General features: G+C 53.4%; 1 pseudogene; it reads right to left on the bottom strand.

The window, feature by feature from the left end:
- Positions 1-494: 494 nt before the first annotated feature.
- On the bottom strand, positions 495-2,342 carry LOC136940516 (piggyBac transposable element-derived protein 4-like; annotated as a pseudogene).
- Positions 2,343-7,173: the final 4,831 nt, after the last annotated feature.

Genomic DNA, 7,173 nt, shown 5'->3' with positions numbered 1-7,173 from the left:
ATCACTTGAACTCATTTCATCACTTATCCCTCACGCCCTCCTTAGCTGAAAGAGTGCTTTCAAAGAGGGGAAAGAAATATGTAACTACAGTTAGCAGCAACGTAGAATCATCAGGGTAGGCTCATTGGAAAGGTGTGGACCAGGGCATGATACGAAGGCCTCGGAGCCGTCGTATAAACATGGCAACCCGAGGGTCCGACATCAATATTCAGGTCCAGTGAGCCCACGTCCATGTTGCTGATGATCCCCCCAACCACAAGCCCACGCTCGTCGGCAGGAGTGAACGATATGTTCTTTGGCTGATCAAAGTTGTTCATACTGCTATATGTCTCAGCTGACTTGATTTTAAACATCAATGGATGGATACATGCCAAGCACAAAGCTTTATACACCATGCATGCAAATGACTCCTCCCTAATTCTAGAGTTCACTTTACTCAGTTGTTGTCGTCGTCTCTTCCCCCCCCCCCCCCTCCCCACGCGTGTCGTCCAAGGTCAACGTGAGCGCAGCGCCCCCCCTTGGCCCAAGCCCTTTGGCTCAGTGGAGCATGTGGGGCAGTATACATGCGAACAGGCTCTGCAGACATACTTCTTACAGCTGCGACAAACGGTGGTCGTTTTACTGTCCTTCTTCACCGGGCAGACTTGACATCTCTTCCTCTTACTGGCAGAAGAGGTGACCGGTGAGGAGGACTGTCCTGCCAATGAGGCGGCTGCGGAGGCGTTGTCGTCATCGTCGTCAGCCTCTTCGGGTTGCCGTTGAGGAGGCGGATTGCGACAGCTGGCCATTCGGAGACCTCTCACAACCACCGCTGCCGTGTGGGGGACACGTCGTCTTCTTTCGATCAGCGGAGTCACAAGTGCCCTGCCAAGCTGCTTGAGAAAAAACCTCCTCTTGTTGCGCTTGCCAGGAATCCATTTGGGGTTGACCTCTCTCCATATCACAAAGGCGTTGTAGGAGGAGAAGTCAATCATGTTGTCGAAGATGACGAGGGGCCAGCGGGCAGTCTTCTTTTTACAGCTGCAGTAAGTGACGACCTTATCTAGATTGTCCACACCTCCTTTGTTGCGGTTGTAGTCTAGGACGATGGTCGGTTTCCCGTCGTCTCTGTCACTGATTTGGGCGTCTGTGTGGCGTGTGCTCATAAGTAAAATGTTCTTGTTTTCTTGGCGAGGTAGAAAACTAGAGTGGTGGGCGTGAAGGCAAACTGCGACGACAGCACCCGTCGCCTCTTTGTTGCTAGCAGCTCAGACGGGAGCTCGGACCTGTTCTTTCGGACCGTGCCAACCATGGTCATGTTTCTCGTTGTCATGAGCTCTCGTCCGAGTTCGTAAGAGGTGAATAAGTTGTCACACGTGACATTGCGATCCTTCAGGCCCTCTGTCATATCGAGCACGACGGGCATCCCCTGGTTCTTCTCTGGGGCGCCGTTGATCGACTTCCCGGTGTACACTTGCATCTTCCACGCGTAGCTTGATTTAGCATAGCACGTGACCCACGAATTTATCCCGTACTTTGACGCTTTGCATATACTGCTTGAATGGACACCGTCCCCTGAACGCGAGCAGTTGTTCATCCACGGTCACTTCAGGCCCTGTGTCGTAGAGGCGTGGTAATCTCTCTACCCACATATCCCAGACCTCTCGTATCGCCGCCAACTTTTCTGTGGCGCGTCTCGCCGCTCGTGTCCCATGACACGAGCGGCGAGATCGTATCGTTGACGAGTAAGTGTAAAAGAGTTTGAGCGGCATCGTAGCGCGGAAAATCACTCTGCAGCTTTGTGCATCCCATAGACTAGCGGCCGCTTCGCCTCGAGACTTGTACACCCCTGCCAGGATTAGCAGCCCTATGTAGGCACGTAGGTCAGTGGCGTCCATGGCTTTCCACTCCTCTCCGCGTTTCAGATAGCCTTCCCCGTCCAAGATCACTCTTTCGATTTATGGCGTGACAAAGAGTAAAAACTTGGAGACCATGTCATGAGCGTGGGAAACGGCGTAAGCTGTGGGTCCGGGGGGCCTCTCTGTGTTTTTATGCTGCGGCGGCGGCAGCATCCTCTGAGTCCCATACGGAACCGAAGACCATTGGAGTTTGCCGTTTTTTGACACGAAAGTATCTGGGACTTGGTCCTCATGATGATCATTGTCGGCGTTGCGTTCTTCTTCTTCTTCTTCTGACACATTCTCTGCGTTGCGCTCTTCTTCTTCTTCTGACACATTCTCTGCATGGCGCTCTTCCACGTTTTCTTTTTCTGACACATCCTCTGCCTCCTCTTCAGAGTCCCCCTGCTCGACATTTGCAAACATCTGCTGTAGAACTTGCAGCGCAGTGAAATCCTCAGCCATAGCTGCGTGACTCTAGAGGACGGCTGCTGGCCTGACCCTAACCCACTGAATGTATGTCAGTAGTAGTAGTAGTAGTAATAGTAGCACTCCCCCAGACAACCTCCTCTCGCACTCAGTGTCCAAGCGCTCAGTATTCGCTCATTTAGTCCAACCTAGTTGCAGGGGTGGGGGATGGGCGCTCATTTCCTCCGACAGAGACGGTGGGGGGATGGGCGCTCATTTCGTCCAACGAAGTTGCAGGGGTGGGGGATGGACGCTCATTTCGTCCAACTTAGTTGCAGGGGTGGGGGACTCACAGGATAGACAACCAGTAACGCTTCCACAGAGAGTAATCGAATGTTTAAGAGACCACCAGTGGAAGGTTCTCCTACCTTGGTGACGGGCTGGAGGGTTTGTCTTGGCCCCGGCCTACATGTCCCTCCTCCCCTCAATAGAGGCAAAGCCCTTGACGAATACGGCGCCGTCTCTCTGCGGGGGTAAGATGCGTTGAGCCCATCTCCATAGGTTCCCTCCTCCTGTGGTGCCCTCCATGGGGGGGACGGGGAAGGTGTTCGACGAGAAGACCCCCTCCTTGCTCGCAGCAGCCCATCAAGACGTACTGCCATGTTGACAAGCTGATCTAAGGACGCTTCCTCGTTCCTACACGCCAGCTCCGTCTTGATGTCCTCTCGGAGGCCACTCCGGAAAAAGGGGATGAGAGCCGCATCGTTCCACCCACAGGTAGAGGCCTGGGTGCAGAATTCCAAGGCGTAATCCGACGCAGCACGGTTTCCCTGCCGTAGTTTCAACAACCGCTCACCGCTCTCCTTCCCAGTGGCCGGATGGTCAAAAATAGATCAAAACAATTCGAAGAAATCTTCGTAGGACGTCAAGCCTGTCCTCTCCCACAAATCTGTAGCCCATTCCAGCGCTCTACCGGTAAGAACGGAGATGACAGCGGCAACCTTGGCTCTCTCGGGTAGTTCAGGACCGGAGCAATGAGAGAAATACAAGTCGCACTGCAACAGGAAACGGCGGCACTTGTCCGGGTGACCATCGTATCGTTCTGGCAGGGAAAGGTTTAGACTGGGAGTAGGATGTGCCTCTGAATCCCATGTCGAGGCATGGGATCTCTCATTTGGTGGGTCGGACATTTGTCAGTCCTGTTTTGGTGTCTAATCCTGTTTTGGTGTCTAACTGTTTCTCTTTTTGCTCCCGTAGGACAAACACTGTTAGACGCGTTAGGCGAGGTCTGGGCGGACCACCCTCTGTGTTTGGATAGGGCGCCTTGATCGTGTGCCAGCTTAGGGCGGGTAGGCGGCAGGAGCGTCTTTTCAGTTATTTGATTTGGTTCCGTCCAGCATTGACCGGGTAAATAAAACCCTTTGATTCACTGTACACCTCGCCTCTGTGTCCTTGCTTGCACCCACGACTCCATGCCCTTGTCACTGTCCACTGGTTGTCGCTGAGCAGCGGGCTGTCAGTCCCCACCCTCCGGGGTGGCGTACGTAACAGGTGGTGGCTCGTCCGGGATCGATTCCCAATGCTCTAGCGGCGAATCAGTGGCTGGTGTCTTAGGTGTGGTGTTCGATGTGGAGTGAGTATAGGGACTGGCTACGTGGTCTCTATTGGGGCTGTTTTGGTGCTAGTGTGTCCGTGTGTGGTCAGTGATTGCGTTTTGTGTGGTAGTTCGGTTGTGCTGTGACGCTCAGGATGGCTGAGTTGGCGGTCGCTGCTTTCATCGAGGCCCCTTCTCTGGAGTTGCTGGTGGGGTTGCGCAAGGCGGACTTGTACGTGCTTGCGGACCACTACAAGAGAGCAGTTAGGAAGCAGGCCCGTAAAACGGAATTGTTCGAGATCGTGAAGGTTGCTTTGATAGAACAGGAGGTTCTCACTGTAGAGGGGGAGGAAGAGGAGGTGGACGAGGAGGAGAAGGTGACACTACCTCACCTCTCGCCCGTGCCGTCGAGGGACAGCCTAACTGAGGAAGTTCCTGTTACCCTCCCCAGGTTCGATCCGGCCTCTCCTACCAGCCTTACGAGTACTCCGGTTGATAGAGCGCGTCTCGCACTGCGCTTGGCCCGTTTGCAGGCAGAGCAACAGGACAGAGAACACACTAGAAAGGTTGAGTTACAGGCCAGGCAACATGAGTTCGAACTGGAGAGACAAAGGATAAAGGCAGATCAGGCGGTACGCATTAGAAAGATGGAGCTGGACGCTGGTTTGGATGCAGTACCTCCGCCTGGCGGTGTGCAGGGTCATTTCGAAGTGAGCAAGAACATTGCTCTTGTTCCACCATTCCGTGAGGCCGAGGTGGATAGCTATTTTTCAGCGTTTGAGCGAGTGGCAACGGCTCTCAAATGGCCTAGGGAGGTTTGGCCCCTCTTACTCCAATGTCGGTTGTCAGGTAAAGCCCAAGAAGTTGTGGATTCGCTCTCCCTGGAGGACAGTCTGAGCTATGACACAGTAAAGGCCACGGTGTTACGGGCATACGAGTTGGTGCCTGAAGCTTACAGGCAGCGCTTCAGGAATAATAAGAAAGTGCAGTCAAGGACATATGTCGAGTTTGCTAGGGACAAAGAAACGTTGTTTGACAAGGTGCGCTGCTAGCAAGGCCCACACATTGGCAGAAGTCAGGAAGTTACTCCTGTTAGAGGATTTTAAGAACCACTTGCCTGACCGTATTGTAGTGCATCTCAATGAGAAAAAGGTGGAGTCCTTATCTCAGGCAGCTGTTCTAGCCGATGAGTATGCGTTGACGCATAAAACCGTGTTTTCGGCGGCCCCGGCGTCCCGTTATGAGGGAAAGCCTACAACACCAACCCGTGGTACTCGTCCACTGCCTAGCGAGGCAGGCCAGAGACCGGAACAGAGGGAGTGTTATTATTGTCACAGGGTACATTTAGTCATTTAGCAGACACTCTTATCCAGAGCGACTTACAGTAAGTACAGGGACATTCCCCCCGAAGCAACTAGGGTGAAGTGCCTTGCCCAAGGACACAACGTCAATTGACACGGCCGGGAATCAAACTGGCAACCTTCAGATTACTAGCCCGACTCCCTCACCGCTCAGCCATCTGACTCCCTGCTAGGGTAGGCCATATGATCGCTGACTGTCCTACCTTGAAGAGTAAGCCTAAGTCACCCCAACGTCAGTCCAAAGAGGTTGGGTTGGTTCAGTCAGTAGAACGGTCATGTAAACCCACCTCTGTGCCCGATCCGAGTTATTCACCCTTCGTTTCGAAGGGCTGGGTGTCTTTAGCCGCCGGTGTGGCTGACACCAGGGCTGTTAATGTGTTACGCGATACTTGGGCTGCGCAATCTCTCATTCTTGCCAGCGTGCTGCCGTGGTCCGACAGTACGTCGGTGGGGACCCAAGTCCTCCTACAGGGGTTAGGAAAAGGTATAACCTCTGCGCCATTACATTGGGTTAACTTACAAACCGACCTTGTCTCTGGCTGTTTCCGTGTGGGGGTGGTCCCCGAGTTGCCTATCAGTGGTGTTGCTCTACTGCTCAGAAACGACATCGCCGGTGGAAAAGTGATCCCCGTGCTAGAGGTCATAGATGGACCACCCGCAGGGGCTGAGAGTGACGAGCTGTCCAACGCTTTTCCCCATGTATTCCCCGCTTGTGTGGTCACCAGAGCACAAGCTCGTAAGCTGGGTGAGGTTGTGGATTTGGCTGACTCTGTGTTTGAGCGCACCGAGGTGCCATGTAATGTCACAACTTGTGACAAGGCTAGAGCTGAGGACAAAGCCGAATTGAGTGAAGTACTGTTGTCTGCTACCTATGACAAGGTATGTGAGGCCCAGAAAGCGGATGACAGTCTGACTAAGTGCTTTAAAGCAGTGGTTTCCCCAGAGGAGGCTAAGGCCAAGAGAAATGCCTACTACTCAGAGAACGGGGTGCTCATGCGAAAATGGACAGCGCATGAGGCGGATGGTGATTGGGGAGTCGTTTCCCAGATTGTGGTGCCCACTTTGTTTCGGCAGCAGGTGCTGTCTGTGGCCCATGACCAGGCTTGGTCTGGCCACCTTGGCATAACTAAAACGTACAACCGCATTCTCCAGCACTTCTTTTGGCCAGGGCTAAAGTCGGATGTTGTGCAGTTTTGTAAGACATGTCATGTGTGTCAGGTGGTGGGTAAAGCAAACCAGGTCATTCCCCGCGCTCCTCTGTGTCCGGTTCCAGTGATGGGGGAACCGTTTGAGCGGGTGATCATTGACTGCGTAGGCCCGTTACCCAAAACCAGATCAGGAAACCAGTTTCTCCTAACGATTATGTGTTGCGCTACTCGTTACCCAGAAGCAATACCGTTGCGCACCATCACCGCTAAGGCAGTGACAAAGGCACTCATAAAGTTCTTTACCACGTTTGGCCTTCCAAGAGTCCTTCAGTCAGACCAGGGTAGTAACTTTATGTCCAAACTCTTTAGACACGTCTTGCGGAATCTGTCTATCGAACATCAGGTCTCCAGTCCGTACCACCTGGAAAGCCAAGGGGCGCTGGAACGGTGGCACCAGACGCTAAAGGTCATGCTACGCAAGTATTGCAGGGACACCCAGGCTGACTGGGACGAGGGGGTGCCGTTCGTGTTGTTTGCCGTAAGGGAAACCGTGCAGGAGTCCCTGGGTTTCAGCCCTGCTGACTTAGTTTTTGGTCACACCCCGCGGGGTCCGTTACAAGTAATGAAGGAGAATATCCTTTCAACGGTGAATGTGTTTGAATATGTTCACCACATGCGTAACCGGCTTCATGACGCGTGTGCCATAGCACAGGGGTCTCTTTCGTCCGCTCAACAACGCATGAAGCAGCGCTATGACAAATCGGCAGTGAGCCGCAGTTTCAAAG

Source organism: Osmerus mordax, chromosome 3 (assembly GCF_038355195.1).
Source record: "Osmerus mordax isolate fOsmMor3 chromosome 3, fOsmMor3.pri, whole genome shotgun sequence".
Lineage (NCBI taxonomy): Eukaryota > Metazoa > Chordata > Actinopteri > Osmeriformes > Osmeridae > Osmerus > Osmerus mordax.
Note: the sequence above shows the minus strand (reverse complement) of the source record. Positions and strands in the feature narration are given on the sequence as shown.